The sequence below is a fragment of the Acomys minous genome (genome assembly GCF_964271855.1).
Source record: "Acomys minous genome assembly, chromosome: 7".
Taxonomy (NCBI): domain Eukaryota; kingdom Metazoa; phylum Chordata; class Mammalia; order Rodentia; family Muridae; genus Acomys; species Acomys minous.
The window spans coordinates 116,958,503-116,984,689 of record NC_140488.1 but is presented as its reverse complement, the minus strand read 5'-3'; the positions used below and the strand labels follow the sequence as shown (position 1 = coordinate 116,984,689).

Genomic DNA, 26,187 nt, shown 5'->3' with positions numbered 1-26,187 from the left:
GTGAAATCTCTAGACTTCTAAGTAATTTCTGCTTACTTCAGTTCAGCACAATTAAGAACAAGAAATAAACAAACAAACTCAAGTAAGTGACAGCTTGCCCCCATTAGTTAATAATATAAGAGCCTGGCGTGGTGGTGCACGCCTTTAATGTCAGCACTAGGGAGGCAGAGGCAGGTGGATCGCTGTGAGTTCAAGGCCAGCCTGGTCTACAAAGTGAATCTAGGACAGCCAAGGCTACACAGAGAGACCCTGTCTTGAAAAACCAAACTAATAATAATAATAATAATAATAATAATAATAATAATAATAATAATAATAATAATAATAAAGTAGGAGAGAAATTGTATATTTTGTTTCTCTAGTTTCTGTTTCAAGCATTCTCTTACTAAAATACGGACTATCAAGTAAAATATAAAATCCATGTGGATTTTTAAGATTAAGCTGTGTTTATACAATAGGCACTATTTACAAAATTTTCCATTCAAGAATCCTGTTGGACAGCCCATCAGATTCTTCAGTCCTTATTTTATTAAGCAACTTTCATGTGTTAAGGCTTTTACTGGCTACTAGAAAACTGTTCTTTTCTTCATTTTGGCTTTTTGAGACAAGTTCTTTCTTGCTGTGTTGGCTAGGCTTACCTTGCTTTCATCATCCTTCTGAGTGCTAGGATTGTAAGATTGTGCTATCTTACCATCCTCTGCTGAACATATGCATACACTCAAGCACACACTCATACACATGAAATCACTTTTAAAGCGAAAGAGAAAGGAGACATAAAAGATATAGTATATAAAAAGTGTTTCACCTCACTAGATGTCCCTCAACCAAAGAACAGATAAAAGAAATGTGGTACAGTTACACAATGGAGTATTACTCAGCTCTTTAAAAACTGAAGTCATGAAATATGTTGATAAATGAATGTAACTAGAAAAAAATCATCCTGAGTGAGGTAACATAGACCTGAAAAGACAAACTCATAAGTGGATAATAGCCATAAAATAAGGGATATTCATGCTACAATCCACAGACCCAGAGAGCCTATGTAACAAGTACAGCTTAAGGGGATGAGGAAGATTTTCTTGGGAAGGGAAATTAGAATAAATTTGGAGGGTAGACTTGGGGGTGAATGGGGATTTAAATATGAGGGATCATGTGGGACTTCGGAGGGAGAATACTAGGAGAGATGACTGGAATTGGGGGACATTTTAGGAGTGAGGTAGAAACCTAGATTCCATGGGAACTCCATGGAATCTACAAGAGTAACCCTAGCAAAAACTCCTAGTCATGGAGGACACAGAGTCTGGAACAGCCATCTTCTATAACCAAGCAAGGCCTCAAGTGAAGAGATTGGGACACAAACCCAGCCACAAAACATCAACCTATAGTTTGCCCTGCCTGAAGAGTGATTCTGTGAATGGAGACTAATAGAATCATCATCAAAGAGACCAGAGACACTTCACTAAACAACTGATAAGAGCAGATGCAGGGCTCCACGGGTGATAATAGATGAGCTTGGGAAGTCCTGCAGAGGAGGGGGAGGAAGGATCAGAGGAACCAGAGGGGTCAGGAATACCACAAGATCCACAGCACCAACGGACTGGAACTCCAGCAAGGTCACAGAGATCAGGGAGTCCGTATGGGTCTGACCAAGTCCTCCAAATATATATTACAGTTGTGTTCCCTTGTCCAGTCTTGACGCGAGAATTTGTTCCCAGTCTTATTGTACCTTGTTATGTCATATGTGCTTGATGTCCCTGGATGGCTTGCTCTTTTCTAAGGGGAGGTGAAGGTGGGAGGAGTGGGTGGGAGAAAGGGAAGGTGAGGCAGAGCATATTCAGGAGGGGAGAGAGGGGAAACTGCAGTTGAAATATAATATATGAGAGAATAATAAGGAAAAAGGATATAGGAGGAAAAAATAAAAAGTGTTTTAAATTATTTTTTAATTTTATTATATTTCTTTTTTTTACATATATATTTATATTATTACATATAAATAAAATAAGCAACATACAGAAAAGCAAAAAGAAACATGAAACAATCAGGAATTCTATAAATGTTATGTTCACAGTGACTTGGTTATTTGTATTTGGCAACCTTGAAGAAAACATCTTTCCTATCTTGGTAAGTTTACAATTCTGAATGTAAATCAATATCTATCATATCAAATTTCTATCAACTTAACACATCTATCTAGACCTGAAAATATCATAACCCTTCAACAACCAAGCTTAATTATAAGACTAAATTATCTGGTATTCAAGCCCATCAGAGATTTGACAAGGAATAAAACTTAATTACCTGAGTGAATTGGAAGTGCAAGTTAGCAGCTTAAAAAAAAAGACAAAGACAGTTTGCTGTCTGAACAGTCACCCAAGATTCTCTAAAACTTTGGAGCATCATCTTCAACCTTCTGGCCCAATATATCTGACAGACATATTTGTGAGGCAAGAACTATTGAGGACTTGCTTACTTTGTCTTGGCAGAGTTTAGCCATGGACTCTGCCTGAATCCAAGCTTGCACATTTTTAGGCAGAATTCTGTCTGTGGTAGAAACAAGGACATTTTGACCAGTGGCTGGTTACCCACATTTGAAGACATCTCCATAAAGAAGTTCTTTGATGCTCACAATCTTCTTTGAGATAGGCTGGGTGTTGCCAGGAGTGAACTTGTCTTGTTGTCAAAGAACCTTTAAAAATAATAAAACATCTTTAAATGCCATATTGTGTAGGTCTTTGTTTTATGTTTAATATAAGAATATGATAGGATTCCAAGTGCCAGATAGTAGAATATATGAGGTTTATTAAATGAGCATGGGGAGAGAAGGAAAGGGGGAGGTGTACTCAGAGAGAGAGAGAGAGAGAGAGAGAGAGAGAGAGAGAGAGAGAGAGAGAGAGACAGACAGACAGACAGACAGACAGACAGACAGACAGACAGACAGACAAACAGAGACAGAGAGACACAGAGAGAGACACAGAGACACAGAGACAGAGAGAGACAGAGACAGAGACAGAGGAAGTCAGAAAGAGGGGAGAGGTAGGTCTGTACTTTTATATAGCCCTGGGAAGGGCCACGCCCTCATGGCAGGTAGACAATGACATCACAAGTAGGCAGACTGAAGCAGAGTCCTAACACTCTGAGGATTTTGAAGATCATATCTAACCATTTAACCTTATATATCTATAGAATCCTATCTATCTATTAGATCTAGGATATATATTCTTATGATAAAAATAGAATAGTAATTGACATGACCACCACAGGGAAGAAGACTAAGCTCTAATAGTATCAAGAAATCTTATAAATTTACATTATGAAATAGATGCTCACCTGATGTTTTTAGTTTGCATCTCACTCCTGCCTCCCACTCAAAGCCAACCTTAAATCAAAGGTCTGAGTATAGGTAATTTATTTGAAAAGTGTGTCATTATCCCATTGTTGTTTAAAAAAAATCTGAGAGAAACTGTTTTATAAGAAGGGTTGTGATAGCACATGCCTGTAATCCCAGCACTCGGGAAGCAGAGGCAGGTGGATCACTGTGAGTTCGAGGCCAGCCTGGTCTACAGAGTGAGTCCAGGACAGCCAAGGCTACCCTGTCTCAGAAAAAAAAGAAGAAAAACAAAAGGGGTTTATTTGGTCTCATGGCTTCGAGGGATCTGAATCATACTTGATTGCTTCTGTTGCTTGCTTTTGAGAGACAAAATATCATGAGTAACACATGGTACAGCAAATATGCTCACCCCATGGTGACAGAGGCCGCCAAAGAAAAAGACAGGAAAGAGCCTGGATCTTAGTAATCCCTTCAAGATCATAGTCCCAATAACCCAAATTCCTCCAAGGTGGCCCAACCATTTAAAGGGCCAATAATATTCCAATAAATTTGTAGCCTGGTGAGCAAGCCTTTACCAGAAGGACCTTTAAAAAAACATTCAGATCCAAGCTCTCATAGGAGCTTGCCCTCAAAGTAAAATGAGACACTGCAGAAGGAAGTTATGGAAAGGAGAAAATGATCAGATTTGCCAATGACTTGGTTATACCTCTGGGAAACAGTCAGGGCCAGTATAGGTTCAATATAGGCATGGATGTTCAAGCCTGTGATCCTGAGATTCAGGAGACTAAGGCAAGTGCATTTGCCATGAAAATAAGGCCAGACTGGACTGCATAGTAAGGTCTGGTTTCAAAATCAATCAATAAACAAATAATGAACACCTAAATTTTAAAAATGTATTTATTTATTCACTTTGCATCCCAATTTCAGCTCCCTCTTTCCTCTTCTCCTGGTCCCCCATACATTTTTAAAGACACATTTGAAAAACAGCGCTGTGGACAGGTGTGATGGCACCCGCCTTTAAAATTCCAGAACTTGGGAGGCAGAGATCTCTGAGCTTGAGGCTAGCCTGATCTACAGAGGGAGCTCCAGGACAGCCAGGGCCACATAAAGAAATCCAGGCTTGAAAATCCAAGAACCAAGACAAAACCAAACCAAAACAAGAAACAGTACTGCGAGGGTCAAGGAACTTGGGCTATGTATCCTCCTGCTTCTGAGAGACAAGACTCTGGGATAGTCAGCAAGCTTAACAGCTATAGTATTCCTGAACTCCTCACATGCTAGTGGGCACATTCAGGCATAAAAGCAGAGGAAATTGTGAAGAGGGAACAGCACTAATAGCAATAGGGTGTCAGCAGCATCTGCTGCCCTTGAAGTTCTCCAAAAACCTAGACTACTCTCTCCATAACCACACAGGGCAGTTTCAAGAGTATCTTATATTGATTTGCAACTAAGCTTCAAATGGAAATGTAGATTTATCACTTTCATTTTCCATTTCTCTATCTTTGTTTGCATCAATGTCCGTTAACTCTTTCCCATCTCACCTAAGGGTGGAGAGGCAAACTGAAAGAGACCTTGCTCATGTATTTCATTTTTTTAAGGGGCATATAACTTTACGTGTGGTCTTCCAAGTAAGACACTCATATAAAATATCTTTTATGGCCTTCATCTCACAAAAACAAGAGCCAGTTATGTTGGCTCAGGCCCTGACAGTAAATTAAAAAGGGAGGTACGGCAAATAGTCTGGTGCCATATCTAGATTCCCCCTCTTTAAGCCTGAGATACTCATTTCCCTAACTGCTAGGAGTGATGGCTGCTGCTGTTGCTTCACAGCTGTGTCCCTCCCCAGGCCTTTTTCTTCTCTAACTGCTGCTCCCTATCTAAAGATCACACACTCCCTGGATATAATGCACATGTTCTGACTGAATAAGAGTCGGGTAAAAGAGAAGGTTCATAGAAAGGCCCAGTCCATCAGTTCACCATAAAATTGAAGGATCATCTAAGCTCCAGGGGTTGTTACAAGCTTGAGACTCGGTTTCTCACAGGCTTGTATCACTCTAAGTAGGAAACGCTGGCTGGTCAGTGAGCTCCAGGGATACATCTATGGAGGCTTCCCAAGATCTGGGATTACAAGTACATGCCAGCACGTGGGACCCTACTGTATGGCCGAAGTCTGGTGCTTCTGGATGGCCGCTGAGCTCTGTTTAAAAAATGGACTCCTTTTCTCAATGGGGGTCCCCTCTTTGCCTGATCTAGGGAACCCTAGGTCCCCTAAGGAGCATCACATAGCCCTCTGAGAAGATTACAGGCCCAACCCTTTCCTGATAAAGACCCTGTTCAGCAAGCACCTGGGGATTCCTGGAAACACCCATCCTATGCTAATAAGATGTTTTGGTATCTGGGCTTTAAACCAATGATCATTAAACTATACCTGGAGATTTTCTTCCACCCATAGAATAATTAAATACTGAATTTCCCTCTTATTATATGGCTGGGTTTTGTTTTGTTTTGTTTTGTTTTGTTTTTACAAATACATTAGGTATCCCTAGCACCTCTAGCCCCATGGTATCAGACACATTCACCCTAAAACCCCTCCCCATTCCCAAGGAATCCCTGATTCCTGAATAAAGGTTGACTGACTTGCTCTCTCACTCCACCACAACTGTCTGGGATTCATCATTTATCCTGGGGAAGGAAGGGCTCCTGAAGAATGGCTTTCGAACATGCCAAGCTTGGTTGCCAATCAGGCAGCTACTTTCCAGGCAGCCACTTGCTAGGCTGCCTCGAGCATCTGGACCATGCAGTGCTTGACTACTAGTCAGTTCTCCATGTGCTGCTGATGCTGAACTCCCTGCAGCTTAACAAAGGACTGTAACACTTTTCTTCGGTGTCATCACAGGCTTTTGGAACTCCTGTGCTTCCACTGCCACCTGATACCGGCAATCTCATTTTAAAAGAAGTAACTATAACACCCAATGAAAAACATATAGCCACCTCCCCAATGAGACCTGGTATCTTGCCTAGTGCATGAGCCTCACCCTGAGTGCTCTAAGCTGCTCTTGAGAGCGGAATGGCACCTTTGGCCTCAAGGTCTTCCTGTTGCTGTCTCAAAGCAAACAGTGTCTGGACCGATTTGCCTGACATGGAAGCCAGGTCATCGCTGGCCAAGGAACAACACCAACATAATTAGCTTTTCATACTATGAGTTCGAGGGAACCAAGCTGGGTCCTTTTACTTGCATAGCAAGCACTTTACTCACAGAGCTACCTTTCTAGCCACAAAGACATGTTCATAAGCATAAAATATATATTGTAAGTATATCCCTCCATCTCCTTTTCCCTCCCCACCCCTCGCCAATGGATCCCTTTCTTTTCCTAGACAATCTTGCTTACTTATAACACACACACACACACACACACACACACACACACACACACACACACACATCTTTCTGAAACTGGGTTAATTCACTTAATATGCACACATTTTCCTGCAAACAATGCAGCTTTGTTCTTCTTTATGACTGAAACAGATTCTATTGTGTGTATATAAAGCATAATTTATTTATTCATTACTCTGTTGTTACATACCCAAGTTGGTTCCATAACTTAGCTGTTGTGACTACTGCTGCAGTGAGTGTAGATGTGCAAGGACTCCTGTGATGATTTGCAGTTTGTGTAAATACCCATGAGTGGTACAATTTGATTAAGCAAAGACTTTTTTTTAAATCAGACAAGATAGTTCAGGAGCTTAAAGAGTCCTAGAAGTTAGGTCGAAAGCCAGCCCTCTCTTTAGGCAAGGTTAAACTATTTACTATCAAAGATGCTGGATGATGTTTCAAGGGCAATGTTCAAATTTAGATATCATGGGTCACATTACCTGGAAGAGGCTATGATAATGTGAAAAAGGCATGTAGACATTATAAAGCTTGCAGTCTTTCATTCTCTTAACATTAATGTTTTATGGATATGCCTTTAATCATGGTAAAGACAAATCAATCAGATTTTGACTTTGAAGGAAGCAATGGTTTTTTCCACTTCTTATACTAAACATTTTATAGGTTAAATCAGTTTGGGCTATAGAGTGAGCTAGTATCTCAAAATGCAAAAGCAATGCAAAAGCAAAACAGAGCAAACTAAAAAAACAAGCAAGCAAAACCAATTAACCAGCCAAACAGCAACAACAAAACATGGTTTAAGTTACAGAATATTTACATAGGTGTACATAGTTTAAGTTAAGAAATGAGTTTGTCTGGGAGAAAAGAACAAAATGTTTTTTCTGCTTTATTAAGACACAATGTCAGCTTTCACTCACTTGTGATGACAAGCCACTCCTCCAGCCTCATCTGTGTTTGCTGCCTGCAGATCTCTCCCGATGTGCTTGTTTGGATAACTAGGTTGTGTGACTACTTAGCATCAGATTCTGCACCAAACTAGGCAATTAAGTACATCTGATCGAGAAACAATGATTAACGATGAACACCACAGGATGCCCATGCCATTAGGCTGGCCACACCCTCCCCACCTTCTGCCCTATGACCTTTTTTTTAAAAAAAAAAATCATATGTGAGGCATGCATAGCAACAAGAAAAAGCAATCCCCATATTTATGGTGTCTAAAAACAACAATACAAACTCCAAAGTCACCATGGAAACTGCCTCCCACTAGCATTTGCTTTTCAGAGGCTTTTAGAAGCATTTATCCACAACAAATCAGTAGAGAAAAAAAAAACTTGAGACAGATGACCCCAATCATGCATGCCTATGGCAACTAGAGAAAGGTTTTCCAGAAAAAAGGGCTTTTTGTCAAAACTGCATTACACTTTTATTTTCAGAAGCTTTAACAAGCCTATTTCCCAGAAAGAACCTCCGAAGGAGCCATTAAGATGCAGCTTTTAAAAGTTCTGTTTTACATGTTTCATAAACATTCATATTTGAAGGAAGCATGTAATTGTATTTTACTTTTGAAAATTATCTTATTTATAAAAGTAATATTGTTCTAAGTTGTCAAGAGTAGAAAGCTAACTAATCGTATTGTACTTTCAAGTAACCCAAGGTTTCAGTCATATGTAGTTGTGCACATCTGTAACCCCAGCACTTAGGTGGTAGAGGTAGGAAAGTCAAGAGTTCAAGATCAACCTCAACTATGTAGCAAATTTGAGGCCAGTATGGATTATATGAGACCATATCTAAAAAGACCAAAATGGGAGGAAAAGAAAGGAAAGAAAGGAAAAGGGAATGAAGGAGGGAGGAATGAAGGGTGGAAATGAAAGGAAGAAGGAAGGAAGGAAAGAAGGAAGGAAGCAAGATAGGGAGGGAGGGAGGGAGGGAAGGAAGGAGGGAAGGAGGGAAGAAAGGGAATGCAGCCTCAACATAATGGAATTTGACTTTAATTAGGAAGCAAGCAGCCTGGTGTACATAAGGGGATGTTAGTAGACAGTGCCAACCTGTGACAGGAAGAAAAAGGTTAGACTGAAGAGAAGGTAGATGTTTCTTGAAGTTGTTGTGTCAGAGCAGAAGATCAGCTTCGTTCCCAAATTTGAAACATTGAGAATATTTCACTTAAGCCATATACACACAATTAGAAATAGAGCTGTTACCACCTCCTTCCCCATAGCCAGGAGCGCCTGGGCCAGCGTGGCCATCAAAGATCCATTCCAGTTCTACCTGCACTTTTTCTAACATCTCCAATGGTAACTAACCACTAAAGCATCCCAGGCCTGCTCTATCTTTCCTACAGCACTTTTCATTTTGTATTACATTACAGTTATTTTTGTGCCACACTCTGGTGCTTTCATAAATCTTTGAAAATACACAATATTTCTTATACGTCTTCTATACCCCAGAGCCTTTACCACAATTCCTTGTATGAAGCTGAAAGTGGAGACTTGGAGGGCAGATAGCACACACTATGCTATGACACTTGATGCAAGGTTAATCCCAGGACATTTTTGAGTTGCCAAGGCAGCTCTTCCTGACTCATCAAATCTTTTCCTGACAGAGTAATAGGAAGGTGATCTGCTTAATGAAAAACTTAGCTGATTAACTTTGTAATTCGCTTTGTTTCCTTAAGAACATCTAATATGGAAAGCAAAACACTTGCCTGTGTGAGGTATTTGGCAAAAGATAACACACATACAACAATGTAAAGAGCAAGGAGGAAATCCACACCGTTTCCTGCTAAAATTGTCTGCTGGAATACTCACCCATGACATAATGAAAACAATGATCTTTCATTTAATTTGAATTCCTAATTCTTTTCCACATCGTGGATGGATTCTGAAAATATGACAGCCTACAAATTGTGCATCAGTCTGCTTCACCTGGATAGCACAGGACTATATAGGAAATTAGTCAATACAAGTCTGAAGAAAAAGAAAATATAGAATAAATGTTAATTTTTCAGCTTGGTAACCATTTGCTGATTACATAGTTATGTACAGATTCCTAAGTCAGGTGTTGTAGGGAAACAACATTGTTTCAAGTAACTGCTAGCACCTCCTCATTAAAAGATGGAAGCCATGGGCTTAGAGTCTCCTCCCAAAGGCAACTCGGCAATACAGGTACAGGAACCTCCATTCCATCAAGAGAATAGGGATTCAGGAAGAGTTAGGGTTAGTCTCTAAAATTCATTTTATTCTCATGAATCAAAATTTATTCTCTTTTTCCAGTCAATGTCATGTGTGTGTGTGTGTGTGTGTGTGTGTGTGTGTGTGTGTGTGTGTGTGTAAGAGGGCTGGAAACTGGCTTTTGAAACCTCAAAGTCCATCCCAGTGGCCAACTTCTTCCAGAAAGGCCACACCTACTAATACTTGTAAACCTTTCAAGCTGTTCTACTCCCTGCTTGTGGGAGGCATGGAGGTCTCTGAAGCACACAGGGTTGTTCCTTCAAGGGAAAGAATGCAATAGTGATTTTCTGTTCAGAAGGCTGGGAGTAGACATATTATGCTTACTCTCCCGGTGACCTTTGGGCTGTCTGTGTGGTTAAAGACTTTTCCTGGCACCAGATCCTACCCCAGACCCTTGCTGTAAATTCGTTTTTCTCAGTCTATCTATAGAAAGTATCTTCATGGACTTTACAAGGAATTTCTATATAGACATATCTGATCTGTATTTAGCTTACTTGGTTCCTTAAGGAGATTTATGCATGCTTTGTTGTACACATGGGATTGAGTTATCACTGGAAAAAATGTTCACCAAATTGTGCTGTGCCTAAAATAAACTACTCGAGGTCAGACGTCAGAAGTTTGAATTGACAATGGCTACTGAGTTATGTTGAACCCAACTGTCTTCTTGCCTCCTGTAGATTGTCACTCCTTTGGCTGAGGAGATTACAGAGAACCCCTGTACCTGGTAACCAAACATTCAAATATATGAGCCTATAAGGGTCATCGCTGTTCAAGCTACCACATCTCTGGATAGTTTATTGAGTTCACATTTGTCTTTAGCAATACTATAAGCTCACAGAGGGCAATGATCACATGATTACCCATAAGTTTCATACAACCGTTTGATAAAAATTTCCCTCAGTCTGATTTCTGGGGACTACAACAGACAATATTAAAAAAACTAAGGAACACTAACTCATTAAGTTAATAGGGTGCCAGGCGTGGTGGCAAATGCCTTTAATCCCAGAATTCGGGAGGCAGAGGCAGGTGGATCACTGTGAGTTTGAGGTCAGTCTGGTCTACAAAGTGAATCCAGGACAGCCAAGGCTACACAGAGAAACCCTGTCTTGAAAAAACAAAAATAAAAAAGTTAATAGGATGATTGAAATTATAGAAGAAAGAAAAGGAAATACATTGTATTTCTAAGTCTTTAGAGTTTCCTTTGAATGCTAATGTCAAGAAGACAAAGGAAAATTTCCACATTTGGTGTTAACAGCATTGAGCAAAGCACTGAAAAGATGAAATGCTTCTAAGCATTCATTTTATACTTACATGAATTAAAGACTTCCTGTTCACTTGTGGATGAGTGATGAGTGAGTGAGTAATGCTAACGACGGAAAGCCACATCTCAGATTTCAAACTGATCTGAAAAATTCTTAAGATAATTTTTGATGCAGTATTACAAGTTTCATAGTTTCAGTATACCTCTCTTTTTTATCTCTGCCATCCAGAAAACCGCAGTCCTTCCCAGTCTTGTGGCGGTCCCTTTCCCTTTCACTCTCATGTCATCCATCTTATGATGGACCATTGTAGTCACTCTCTGCTGAAGCCTACAACACAAGGCCAAGCTGGCCCGGACAAACACTGCCCCTGACTTCAGTAAAGGCTTGTCAGGAGCCTATAAATGTGTGAGAATTAAATAGGAATCTTCAATCCAGAGCAGTATTATCAACCTTTCCAAGAAGAGGTTTCCCAATCCTTAATGGCCTTTGGAATATGTAAATTGGCCAGATTGAAAGTTTTTCTTAGTTGTGAAATGGAGGAGGGGAAATTGCAAAATTGGCAAGTACTACTTGCCTTTGAAGCCTGGGAGTCCACTTAAATAAAAGAACAGGCTTGATAAGGAGTGCTTGTAATCCCAGTGCTGGAAAGGCAGAGGCAGGAGGACCTCTGCGGATCACTGGCCAGACAGCCTAGCCAATTTGTTGTGTTCGTGTTCTTGAGAAACCCAATCTCAAAAATCAAGGTGGGTGGTGACTGAGGAACAACACCTGAGGTTGTTCTATAATAAGCACACAGACAGAGAGAGACAGAGAGAGAGAGAGAGACAGAGAGAGAGAGAGAGAGAGAGAGAGAGAGAGAGAGAGAGAGAGAGAGAGAGAGAGAAGGAAGGGGAGATGGAGAGGGAAAGAGAAGGGAGGGAGGAGGGAGGGAAGAGAGATCTGTGGATATGGTTCTTAGGTGCCCTGCACTCTGCACAAAAATATCATGTCTCTAAAGGTGATAAGAGCAAAAGAAACTAGGAAGGATTATTTCCAACTTCCTGGTATATGCAAATGTATTTGATACCAAAGAAAATTCTGTAACCCACCAAAGAATAATGTTTCCCTAAGGAAAAGGGGAGTCTCTTGTAAAACTCACCATAACACAATTTGCAATTAGCTTCAAGCTCTCTCTCTTTCTCTAGCTGCCGCCTTCATAATAACTTTTCCAATTCCAGTTCCTATGCACTTTGCTTAAGTGTAATGGTGAATGTGAGCCTCCTGGAATGCTAAGGACCCAGGTCACACCCTCACCAAGCAAAGTGGACACCTTGTTGTATGCATTAAGGGTTATAGCTGTTTATAGCTCTATACTGATTTCCACCTCTTTTAAAATGGTCCTTGTAAATTACTCTGCCCCAAATTGCATATCCTTGACATTATCCAAGAAAACTCTCTGTTGCCCATGTACAACAAGGCTTGCCAGATTTCCAGTCTTGAATAAAATTGTTTCACATTTTAGGTTATATCTAATAAGCTTCTTTCCTTTGTTCTTTTTTTTTCCCTAAATAGATACTCAGTCAAGCAATGTTTAACAAAGAAGACAGATTTCAAGCAACGTTTCGTTAGATGACACTGGATTTGTCTGAACTTAATAGAGTACATGCACAGAAGCCTGCATGGTCTAGATCAATAACTATATGTTCTCTTGTTGCAGACAAGACACACAGTAAGCCGGGGTATTAATGTACCGTAATCCTAGCCATTTGGGAGGCCAGGATGGGTGGTTTTGAAGGCCAAGATTTCAAGACTGGGTAAAACAAACAAAAATTGTGTATATACATATTTAAAAAGACATGCAATAAATTCAAGATGTGTGATGTTGGTGTGGGTATAATGCACCACAATGTTTCCCAGCAAGCATCTTTAATAAATAGAAGGACCATGGCAATTACAAAATTGTAAGTGCTGTATGGGTAGTTTAATCTGCTATACGTTTATCCAACTGGTAGTCTCACCACAAACATGTGAGCAAGGTATTTTGATGCAGCCTTACAATGGCTATGATATCAGTATGTGATAAGGATTTTCAGCTTAATTTTAATCTGGTGAGACTGCATTCATCTTATTCCTTTATCTTTCAGCCATCTGTGAGGCTGAATCAATAATGTCATTATCATGCAGGTTTCATATGACAAAATATATCAGAGATTGGGGAGTTAGTTCAATGAGTAAACTGCTTTGGGAGATGGTTTAATGGGTAAAGTCTGAGGAGATGGCACAATAGGTAAAGTGCTTGTGTGAGAACATATAGTTAAATTCTGAGAACCCAGATAAAACTCTATGCCATAATATGTGCCTATAATGCCAGTGTTCCTTCCTAGCAAGATTGGAGACAGAGGCAAGAGAACCCCTGAAAGCTCACAGCCAGCTAGGCTGGCATACATAGTGACAAATAACAAAAGAGAGACTGTTGTGTAACAATACTATTGAGGAGACAGAAATAAACATCAACTCAGCTTAGATAAGGAATAAATGCCATCACAAAGCAAGAATATCAACAAATTCCAGCTCATCGAACCAATGAGTTAATTGAGGTTCCAACAGGAATGTGGGTAGGGGACCAGTTACAGGAGCAGAAATAACTCAAAGACAGCTGCATCATCAAAAGCACAGCAGAAGGGCAGCTCCAGAAATCTGGAAACAGGGAGCTTACTACACAACTTGCAGGCAATTAAACAGATTGGAAAGTGTCTATTCCAGGAACTCAGGTGATCTATGAGAAGATCCTGGCTATTTACTACTAATATAAGCTCTGCGATGGAAGGGTCTTGGATAATCTCATCAGTTCAAGGCCTTTCTGAAGCTAATGAGTTTTTTATCTCTTGAGTTTTAAGGAACCTCCCTGCAAGATGGAATATTTCACCTCCTCCTAGACCTAGAACATCTTGCTTCTTAAGGAGGATCTTTCCAAGATGGAATGTTTCATATGAGAGGAAATTTCTATACAACAGACACCTTGTTCCAGAAAAAGGGGAAAAGTGGAAAACCAATACCCAAAGTTGTCCTTTGACCTCATAACACACCCTGTGACAAGAGCACATGTGTATAAACACACACACACACACACACACACACACATACACACACACACACACACACACACATTTTAAAAAACATTCTGTGTGGCGGACTGAGGGATTGCCATCAGAAGAAAGCTCTAGGCTCCATGATTCAGCTGAGGAAGGTCACTGGTCACACAGGATAAAAGTTCTTCTGGGAAGAAAACTGTCTGCCTAATACCAATCTAGAGTCTACTGAAGCCAGGGGATGAAGTCCAAATTGTTCTCATTTTCTGATACTGGATGACATAAAACAAATTTAATAGAACCTTCTACAATGCCATTTGAAAAAAAAAAACAGTACCTTCCAGCTATCATAGCATGAAACTATCCCAAGTGTCCCAATCAATCTTTCTGTTTGCTTTTGCGAGACAGGGTCTCTCACTCTGTATAGTTCAATCTTCCCTTGAGTTCTTCATCTTTCCGTTCCCATCTCCCAACTCCTTCGATCACAGTCATATGCTATCATATCTGGCTTTTTAAAAACATCATTTTGAGGGCTGGAGAGATGGCTCAGCAGTTAAGAGCACTGGCTACTCTTCCAGAGGTCCTGAGTTCAATTCCCAGCAACCACATACATGATGGCTCACAACCATCTGTAATGTGATCTGATGCCCTCTCCTAGCGTGCAGCTGTACAGGCAAATATAGCACACACATACCTAAATAAATTAATCATTTTTTTAAAAAACCATCATTGTTAGGACTTGGGAATTGATCAAATGTAGAAAATAAATTAAGAAGCTTTTATTCTTGAGAAAGTACCTACACTTCAATTCAGAACTATGAAAGTCAGAGGCGTTCGTTTCTGTCGCTATTCACATACCCTGCTCCCTTTCTCAATTGGTGCGAGCTTGCTAAACCAACATGTGGTCAGCTATAAGCACTGACAGATCTTCTGATAAATAGCAGGCACTGAGTAAAGAAAATATAGGTCTTAATTGTTCAAAATAATGCATTTGGTAGGAAACAACTCAGAGAGATCATAGCTCTCTCTTCATCTGAGCCTGAAGTCCTGGTTGGAATGAGTGACAAGCAAGCCAAAAATTAAGCTGAGATCATAGATATGACAGAGTCATAAGGGAGTTGAGAAAACTTACTCTATAAAAGATTACATATATCTAATAAGCACAGAAAAGAATTTTAATATTTTTAATCACTGAGGAAAGACAAATTAAAATCACAATGAGTTATTAGTTCATCTGTATCACGATCGCTGTGATCAAAAGATTAAAAATGTGAAGTATTGGCAAGGGTGTGCCTTATCAATGAAAACATAAAATAAAGCAACCACCATGAAGAACAGCTTAGCATCATCATCATCACCATCACCTACACCACCTCCACAATACAAATTACGCTATAGTCTAGTAATTTCATTTTAGATTTCCACCCAAGAGAAATAAAAACACATACCTAGATTTGTACATGAATTTTTACAGAAAGATCATCCATGGTAGCATAAAACTGGAAAGATTCCAGGTGGTGGTGGCACATGCCAGTAATCCCAGCACTAGAGAGGCAGAGCCAGCTAAATCTTTGAATTCAGGGCCAATCTGCTCTACAGAGTGATTTCTAGAACAGCCAAGGCTACACATAGAAACATGACATTTAATCTCAGCAGCAGATAAGCAACTAATACACTATGAAACAATTTGGAAAAAGTCCATGAAGCACTCAATGAATAAATACATGTTTAAGGAAATTATAAAAGAACACAAGCTATAAAGATTCTCATAAAAATTCAGATGTTGAAATGGATATGGTCCTAGAGAAAAAGTATAAAGACAGCATCAACTTTATGCATATTTTTCTTAGACTTTCTTCCTGAAAGAACTTAGAAGTTACTCCACACATGGGAAAAATTGTGGTGAGGATAGTGTGGTTTTATTAAATATTTCATATTTATTTATTTTGTTTCTGGAGACAGGGTTTCTCAGTGTAGTCTTGGCTGTTCTGGAACTTACTCTGTAGACCAGGCTGGCCTCAAACTCAGAGATATTCCTTTCTTTGCCTCCTGAGTGCTGGTACTAAAGGCATCTGCCACCACTGCTCAGCTATTTTTAATGTTTTAATTGAAATTTAATTATATAATTTTTCTTTCCTTTGCTTCTTCTAGCTCCTCCTAGTTGTCCTTCCTTAACCCCCCAACTCTCAAGGTGTGTGTGTGTGTGTGTGTGTGTGTGTGTGTGTGTGTGTGTGTGTGTGTGTGTACACATATATTTGAATAAAAGCTGCTGAGTCTGTTTTTGTAGTTTATATCTATTTTCAAAGTGCGGTCCTGGGTTCTGTAAGAAGAAGACTAAACAAGCGATGATGAACAAGGTAGTAATCAGTACTCTTCCAAGGCTTCTGCATCAGCTCCTGCCTCTAGGTTCCTGCACTGTTTGAGTTCCTGTCCTGATTTCCTTCTATCATGGATCACAATGTGAAAGTCTAAGCCAAAGAAACCCTTTCCTCTCCAACCTTGCTTTTGGTCATGGTGGGTCATCACAGAAATAACAAAGACATATGATACTATAAATATGCCCATTTAATTTTTGTTTTGTAGTATTTTAAAATATTTAGTGTTTGATGTGCATGTGAACACAGGTAGCCACTGGGACCAGAGGCATCAGCTCCCCTAGATCCCTCTGGAGAGCATTATGTGCTCTTAACTACTGAGCCACATCTTTAGCTCTTGCTTCTTTAATTTTTAATTAACATGCAATAGCTTTACCTGTCTATGGGGTACCACCTGGCAACTGGATACTTGTATACAACATAAATGGTCAAAAAAGGCTCATTAGTACTGGTAGTTTCTCAAATACTTATCATTTCTTTATGTTGGGAAATTTCTAACTTCTTTTTTCCTGCTATTTTTAAAGATTTATTTGTTTTTATTTTATGTGTACATGTGTTTTGTCTGCATGTACATAAATGTACCACAAACCCTCTGTGCCACAGAGTCCAGAAAAGGGTGTCAGATTTCCTATAGCTGAAGTTACAGATGGTTGTGGGCCACCTTGCATGTGCTAGGAAACAAACCCAGGTCCTCTGCAAAAGCAGCAACTGCTTTTAACCACTAAGTTCTCTCTCTAGCCCTCTCTTAGTTATTGTTGGTCATACATTTAGCTGTTGTAAGACATGCATTGTTATGGAACATTAGCACTTATTTTCCCTATCTAACTGCATGTTGGCACAGGTTGCCCGATGGGTTTTCTCTCCTCCTCACCCTACACATGTATCTCTTCTATTGACCAATAATCATGTATCTAAAGCTGCTAAACACTGAAGGTGTATGATGGTTTTCTCTGAATTGAAACATTCTTTCCAGGATGGAGGAGGAGACACATGTAATTAAAGGGGCAAACAAAATGTCATATCTCTGGCAAAGCAGAAACTTAGAAGATTCTGGAAGGCCTCTCCCTGGAGGAGAGATCTCTTGGGACTGCAAGTTATGCAGAGTTGCAGGGTTGTGGCTTCCATAAGTTGTCACCTGTGTTGGAGTGGACCTTTTGCCAATGCTGCTGCTTTTCAGTCATTCATTCTCCTTGTAAGTAATCCTCACATACATGTTTGAGGTAACCAACACCATTAAAAGTCATTGGTTCAAGAAGTTGGATTTTAGTGCAATTGTTACTTTGCTCTGTAGTGGGTTCCATTTCTGGGATGAGTAGATGTGTAGTGTGTGTGTGTGTGTGTGTGTGTGTGTGTGTGTGTGTGTGTGCGTGTCTGTATGTGTGTGTGTCTCTCTCTCTTTATGTGTGTGTGTGTCTCTCTCTCTTTATGTGTGTGTGTGTCTCTCTCTCTTTATGTGTGTGTGTGTGTCTCTCTTTATGTGTGTGTGTGTCTCTCTCTCTCTTTATGTGTGTGTGTGTGTGTATGTGTGTGTCTGTATGTGTGTGTGTCTCTCTCTCTTTATGTGTGTGTGTGTGTGTGTGTGTGTGTGTGTGTGTGTATGTATGTGTGTTGTCTTCTCAGGAAGTGTATCACACAGCAGAGGGATCAAGTCCAAGGGATCACCCAAAGGAAAATTCTCTGTGCTACTCTGTGGGGCCCACCTGTCATGGCAAAGAGCCAGGAGCACAGACTGTGATGAAGAAGCCTTTTGGGTAGATGGAAAAGACAGGATAACCTACTCCAGAAAAAAAAACATACAACAGCTGAGATCTCTAATCTAGGCACTGGGTGACACTTGATAGAACAGAGAAAAACAGAAGGCAAGCTATGGAGAAACAACAGCTTTAGAAATTTTCTACCTCTGAGATCCATAAAGGATGCCCTAGGAGCCTTGCAGTCTTGAAGACTTCTTGTCATGCATGGATGACCATCTTGTTTTCTAAAACAAAGCCACCACAGTGAGGTCTGAGCCTGTTCTTTTTTCATCTGGATGGTACTGTGGTTCACCCAGACTAAAGCTGCATATTATACACCCCCCCACACACACACATACTTTTTTTTCTTTCCTGAGCAAAACATTACTGCTGAATTACAAGGAAGAAATCTGAGCTGTTCTCAAGCAATGGTGAACCAAGTCGCCTTAAAAAGCCCTCTCATTATTCTTATTCCTTTTGTTAGCCTTGCTTCCAAAAGCTCTCTTTGAAGCATTGTCTTAACAGCAGCCGATATTGTTCTGAGAACCTTCCATTAGCAAACAACATCACAGAGCAGCAACAGTGGGCTGTGGCTGTGGGTAGTGAGGCATCCACACCCTTCCACACTTCAGGAAGTAAACAAAGGTCCAAGCAACGGACTGAGGAGATCCTTCATTTAACAGAGTGCTTGCCTACCATATGAGACTCTGGCTTCTATCTCTAGAACTGCAAAAACCAGATTTTATGGTGCATATCTGAAATCTTAGCCCTTGGGAAGTGCAGGTGGGAGGATACACAGGTCCAGGCCATACTTGGCTGCTTGGTGAATTTGAGGCCAGCTTGAGCTACTACAGGAAACAAAGAAAAGGAGAAGGATGCTGAGGAGGAGGAGGAGGGGAGGAGGAGGAAGAGGGAGAGGCCTATGCTTAAGGGAACTATCAGAAGGTGATTTACGGAACATGCACCTCAGAAGGTCAGGCTTGGCCCGGCTCATAAAGGAAGCTTCATCATTTACACAAGGCTAGTTCTGCATGACAGCAGCATACCTTAGAATGCTCACTTTTCCCAGAAAAAAAATGCTTTTAGAACAAAGATGGCAAAAAGATTTCATCTCCAGTGAGTGCTCCCATCAATAGTTGCCTCATATATAGAAAAATTAATTAACCCTGCTTTAGAGATGGGAAGGAAATGTTGGTATTTTTCTCCCTGATATCTGTCATTGATGCAGCTCTAGTGGGTGGCAGCCCCTGTGTGTCATTTCTGTCCATCTGGTTTACCACCTGAGTGAAGCCACGTGCACATTCTCTCCCTCGGTACACTCCTTCCCGCCACACTGAATTCAAGATTCTCCTATGCACTAGAAGACTTTTACAGCATTCCACCTAATTACGCTGCTGCTCAGGAAAGTGCTCTACCCTGAAGGTGCTTTCAATAGCTGCCTGGAATGTTATTGAGTTAGACGACTTTGTTCAAAGTATTGCTCTAGGATTTGCTGTGTGGGTGGAATCCTGTGGGATATTCACAGTTTGTGAGAATTTTGTGTAGAAAGAACTAGGTTAATAAGGTCACCTTTTCTTCTTTTTTTTAGCTTCAGCATTATTCTACAGTGCATAAGAAGAAAGTCTTTCTTATTTCTAGAGGCTGCACTCAGTATTTTCATAATAGAAATCATTGTGACAGCATATATCAGGAAATGAGTCATGTATGATTTAAAATTCTAAAGACACTTTTCCTTCTAGAAACGGAACAACAATAATGACAATAAAACATTCGTGCACATACAAAACTTGTCTGAAAGATGATATGCAAGTTGTAGAAGCATCGTCTTTGGCCTGTCAAGCAGACATCAAAACCTATGGTGTTGCTCAAACTGGGTCAGCAGCAAACCAGGAAGAAAAAATATTGCAAGGGCTCTGCAGTCAGAGGCCTAATGCAAATCCCAATTCCACCATTTTCAAATCATGTGACCTTGGGCAGTTTTCTCAACTATGAAAGGACAGTAATCAAAAAAGATAATAATAAATGTTAATAGTAACAGCAGCTGGACAACAAGATTGTTTTAAGAGTTCAATGAGCTCACATAGTTCTGTCAACTCTCTGGATTGCTAACTTGCTCCTGTTTCTAGAGCATCCTTTGGGGGAATATATCTGTGACCTCCACATTCTGTCACCAAAGCCAGCTCTTGCAGTTTTTCCCACCCTGCAGGATTGCCCCAAGGCAAACTACTGGCTGGTGCTTTTGCTAATAATTACAATCTTCAGAAAGGTATGCTTTTCAGAGACACTTGGAATTTATGCTCAGGGACTGGGTATTATGCTTCTTCTTGTCTTTACCATGTTAGTAAATGTTTGGCTAAGATCATCAAACATAAACAAAATTGCCTATTGTTTGAGAGCAGAGCAAGAATGAAATGCCAAGAACACAGGCAAGGAGTCAGAAACATGCAGTTTGAGAAGGAAGAAATGTGACAAAACTATTTTTAAAAATCAGAAGGAGAAAAATGAGGAAGAGAAACCTCAACAGGTCATAGGTTTTCAGCAAAATACAAATGGATAAAATGAGGAAAAATAAGCTCTGTGGCTTTATTATCCAAATTAGTAAGAGATAGCTTGTAGGCCCTAAATGTTTCATTGTGTGTCGTTTTGCTGGGGTGCACATGGCTTCCCTCATAGGCAGCTAAATGTACATCTAAGGCCTTTTAAGTCCCTCGTGACAACACTAACCCCCACACAAAGTCATTTCCAGACATTATTATGGATCTGTTGAGGAATTCTATATGATTTTCAGCCCAGAAAAGATCTCAAGTATCGAAGTAACCTCAGCTTCAATGATCCAAATAAAGCTTTGAGAGAAAGTAGGATTTTGCAGGGAACTTCAAAATGCCTAAGAGTTGATGCAGAATGCTGCTTTGTAAATAGACCCCTGTTCAGTGAGCAGTGACAGTGGGCACTGAACTGAAAACAAAAATGTTACTTTTATCTTGCCAATACACCAGATTCTCCTAAGAGAAAAGTGGACTTTTCCTCTTTATTTGTCTTGCTACAGAAACACAAGGAGAGCTCCCACCCTCAACAGTACATGAATGTACAAGCAGATAAAATAATTCAACTTAGGAATCAATTGAATGCAATATTAAAGGACCTTAGTAAGACCCTTTGTGTAAACACATGCATAGACCGACACACACAAACGCACACAGACATGCAGACATACACACACACACACACATGCACACAGATACAGAGAGAGAGGGAGAGGGAGTCTTATAGGTTTATGTAAAGGTTTTTTGAGTGGCAGAATAAAGTGATGATTTGATAGTGATGAGAGAGAGAGAGAGAGAGAGAGAGAGAGAGAGAGAGAGAGAGAGAGAGAGAGGGAGGGAGGGAGGTAGAAAGTCTGTTGAGTTCACCCAGAAAACAACATCATGATGTTGTCATAATTAATATGAATTCATTAATATGACTGGCCTGAATGTTAATACGATATGTTTCTCAAAATTAACAGCTGAGGATTCTTTTTTTTGAGATTTTAATATAATTGCATCATTTCTTCCCTTTCCTCCCTCCCCACCCTCCCATATACCCTTCCTTACTCTCTTTCAAGTTCTTGGCCCCTTTTTCTTTTCTTTTTTAATATTAATTTACTCATATTACATCTCAATTGCTATCCCATCCCTTGTATCCTCCCATTCCTCCTTCTCTCCCACTTTCCCCTTACTCCCCTCCCCTATGACTGTGACTGAGAGAGACTTCCTCCCCCTGTATATGCTCATAGGGTATCAAATCTCTTCTTTGTAGCCTCTGAGTGCCACCAGGCCTCATTAATTATAACTTTTGTTATACTAACTACCTTACTATCTACCTTCTTGCTTACAACACTTGTATAACCATGTGTCTACATTTTTGTCTTTTCTGATGATTTGATGTCTTGAGGCCTTGATCCCAGAAGGATTTCTTTCTAACTCCACCCCAGGGCTGGATGGGTAACTCATGGGGACAACAAATTGCTTGCATCCCAGTGTGTCTTTCATATGCAAAGCAACCAATCGAAGGGCATACATCTGTAACCCCCTTCTTCCATAGAATTTACTCACTAAACCAATATTTCCTCTGTCTTAAAGTGCTTTGGTACTAGACCCCAAGAGATCACATGGATAGCTCAATACCCACTAAATAAATGATCAAACTAGGTAACTCTGGGCTACTTCTGCCTTGCCCTCCTATCTTGTCCTACAAAATTCCCATGCAGGCTGTAACTTAGTTTACTCCTGCCTGTTTCTACCCAATACATTACTGACCCTGCTGTGTCTCCATATGGGCCTGTGTTATGTAACTTTGTCCCTCCTCTGGAAACAATGACTAATGAATTCCTTTTTCAAAGCAATTGTTTTTGTTTCTGTCACTTTGCCATTCCCAATAGCAACAATTTCTGGATTCACTTAAAACCATTCTTAGACTTTTAGGCAAGAGCACACTCTGAGACACTGCTACAGAACAATCATTCTTGGGTTTTACCTGCCATTTTCAGAACGCTTCTAAACTGCATGAGAAGAAGATGGAATTTTTGGGGGGACTGGTCCAAGCTTAATGCATGGGAAAATTCCTGGAAGTATAATCCAGCAGTACCTCTTCCAGAGTATTCTAACACAGTATGAAGTCAGGAGAACACTATTCCCTATAGCTTCATGGTGTTTCTTTATAAAAGTTTGGAGTTTTAAATTTAAAGTTAATTAATTAGTTAATTAATTAATTCACTTTACATCCTGATCATAGTCTTGGTTTCCCCTCATCTCCCAGTCCCACCTTCGTCCCCTCTCCCCCATCCCAATTCCAATCTACCCCAGCTCATCACGTTGCATCAGGACTGAGCCTGTCCTATTCCATCATGGCCTGGCAAGACAGTCCTGTCAGAGGGAAGTGATCTGAAAAGCAGACAACAGAGTTCATGCCAGAGACAGCCCCTGCTTCACTTACTAGAGGACCCTCATGAAGCCTGAGCTGCCCATCAGCTACATCTTGGTAAAGGGCCTTTACAAAAAGTTTATTCACTTTACATCTGATCATAGCTCCCTCTCTTGTCTCCTCCTGGTCCTATTCTTGCTCCCTCCTCCTTCCTATCCCCCTCCCTTAGTTCTCAGAAAGGGAGAGCCTGCCTCCCCTACCAACTGACCCCAAACTATCAAGTCTCATCAGGACTGCCTGAGTCCTCTTCCTCTGTGGCCTGGTAAGTCCACTCTGTCAGAAGGAAATGATCAAAGAGCAGGCTACAGAGTCCATGTCAGAGACACCTTCTGCTACCATTATTAGGGGACCCATATGGAAAGTAAGCTGCCTATCTGTTACATCTGAGCAGAGGACCTAGGTCCATGCCTGATCCTCGGTTGGTGCATCATTCTCTGCTGGGCCCCCTTGGCTCAGATATATATGTTGGTTTTGTTGGTCTTCTTGTGGAGCTCCTGTATCCTCAGGATCTTTCTATCCCTGCCGTTCTTCCTCAAGACTCCCTACACTCTGCCCAAAGTTTAGCTGTGAGTCTTGGCATCTGCTTCCATCACCTGCTGGTTGGAGTCTTTCAGAGGCTATCTACGGCAGGCTGCCATTCTGTTCCCTCTCTTTTTTTGTATATTCTTTATTATTATTATTAATTTATTCTTCTTACATCTCAATGGTTATCCCATCCCTTGTATCCTCCCATTCTTCCCTCCCTCCCATTTCCCCTTATTCCCTTCCCCTATGACTGTTCCTGAGGGGAATTACCTCCCCCTGTATATGCTCTTAGGGTATAAGAAAAAGTGTGGAAGAGCCTGGAACACATTGGCACAGGAGACAACTTCCTGAACAGAACACCAACAGCCCAGGCATTAATGTCAACAATTAATAAATGGGACCTCATGAGGCTGAGAAGCTTCTGTAAGGCAGGAGACACTGTCAAGAGAACAAAGCAACAGCCTATAAACTGGGAAAAGAACTTTACCAACCCTACATCTGACAAAGGTCTAATATCCAAAATATATAAAGAATTCAAGAAATTAAACACCACCAAACCAAATAACCCAATTGAGAAATGGGGCTTGGAACTAAACAGAGAATTCTCAACAGAGGAATATCAAATGGCTGAGAAACACTTAAAGAAATGCTCAGCCTCCTTAGTCATCAGGGAAATGCAAATCAAAACAACTCTGAAATTCCATCTTATACCCATCAGAATGGCTAAGATCAGAAATTCAAGCAACACCACATGCTGGCGAGGATGTGGGGAGAGAGGAACACTCCTTCATTGCTGGTGGGAATGCAAACTAGTACAGCCACTGTTCCCTCTCTTCAACTGCTATCAACTTCTATTCTATTTCCCTTTCTTAATGAGAAATTAGTATCCTCCCTAGAGTCTTTCTTGTTACTTAGCTTCTTTAGGTCTGTGATTTGTATTGTGGTATCCTTGTACTATATTACTAATATCTGCTTATATGCGAGTTTATACCATGACTGTCTTTCTGGTTCTGGGCTAACTCACTTGGGATGATTTTTTCCAGTACCATCCATTTGCCTGCACATTTCATGATATCCTTGTTTTTAATAGCTGACTAGTATTCCATTGTGTAGATGTGCCACAGTTTCTTTACCATTCTTTGGTTGAGGGACATCTAGGTTGTTACCAGTTTCTGACTGTTAGGAATAATGCCACTATGAAGATAGCTGAACAAATATCCTGTTTGTATGGTAGAGTACCTTTTGGGTATATGGCCATCAGTGGTATAGTTGGGTCCTGGGGTAGAGATGTTCCCAATTTTCTGAGATAGGACAAGATTGATTTCCACAGAGGCTATACAAGTTAGTACTCCCACCAGCAATGGAAAAGCGTTCCTCTTGCTCCACACCCTCCAAACAATGCATTGTCACTTGAGTTTTTTTTTTTATCTTATCCATTCTGACAGATGGAAGACAGAATCTCCAAGTCATTTTGATTTGCATTTCCTGGATGACTAACGATGTTGAGCATTTCTTTAAGTGCTTCTCAGCCATTCGATATTCCTCCATTGAGAATATTCTCTTTAGCTCTGGTTTGGTGGTGTTTAATTTCTTGATATTTTTCAAAATACATTTTGGATAGTAACCCTTTGTCTGAACCACCCCTGATTGCCTGGGATGAAGCCTGTTGGTCATGGTGCATGATATTTTTTTATGTGCTCTGGGATTTGGTTTGCAGCTACGTTATTGAGTATTTTTGCATGAATGTTCATAAGGGAAATTGCTCTGAAATTCCCTTTCTTTGTTAACTGCTTGTGTAGATTAGGTAACAAGGTGACTATGGTCTCATTGAATGAGTTTGGTAGTGTTACTTCTTTTTCTATTTTGTCTACTAGTTTGAAGAGTATTCGTATTAGCTCTTCTTTGAAGGTCTGGTAGAATTCTGTAATGAAACCATCTGTCTTCAGGCTTTTGATGTCTTCTTCTATTTCCTTAGGGGATGTAGGAATATTTAATTTTTTAAACCTGATCGTGATTTAAGTAAGAGGAATTTATCAAGAAAATTGTCCATTTCACTTAGATTTTCAACTTTTGTGGCATATAGAATTTTGAAGTAAGACATAATGATTCTTTGTATTTCTTCAGTGTTTCATATCTGTTATTATGTCTCCCTTTTCATTTCTGATTTTGTTGATTTGGATAGTGTCTCTCTGCCTTTTATTACTTAGTTTGGCTAAGGGTTTTTCTCTTTTCTTGATTTTCTCAAATAACCAGCTATTGGTTTCATTGAGTCTTTGAATTATTCTCTTTGCTTGTACTTTATTGATTTCT

General features: G+C 40.2%; 1 long non-coding RNA gene across 1 annotated transcript; it reads right to left on the bottom strand.

Moving 5' to 3' along the window:
* Positions 1-2,114: 2,114 nt before the first annotated feature.
* LOC311601862 lies at positions 2,115-11,531 on the bottom strand. The gene is made up of 3 exons (XR_014780669.1): positions 11,264-11,531; positions 9,530-9,688; positions 2,115-2,686 (listed from the first exon to the last, which is right to left on the bottom strand). It is a non-coding gene; the product is annotated as an uncharacterized lncRNA (long non-coding RNA).
* Positions 11,532-26,187: the final 14,656 nt, after the last annotated feature.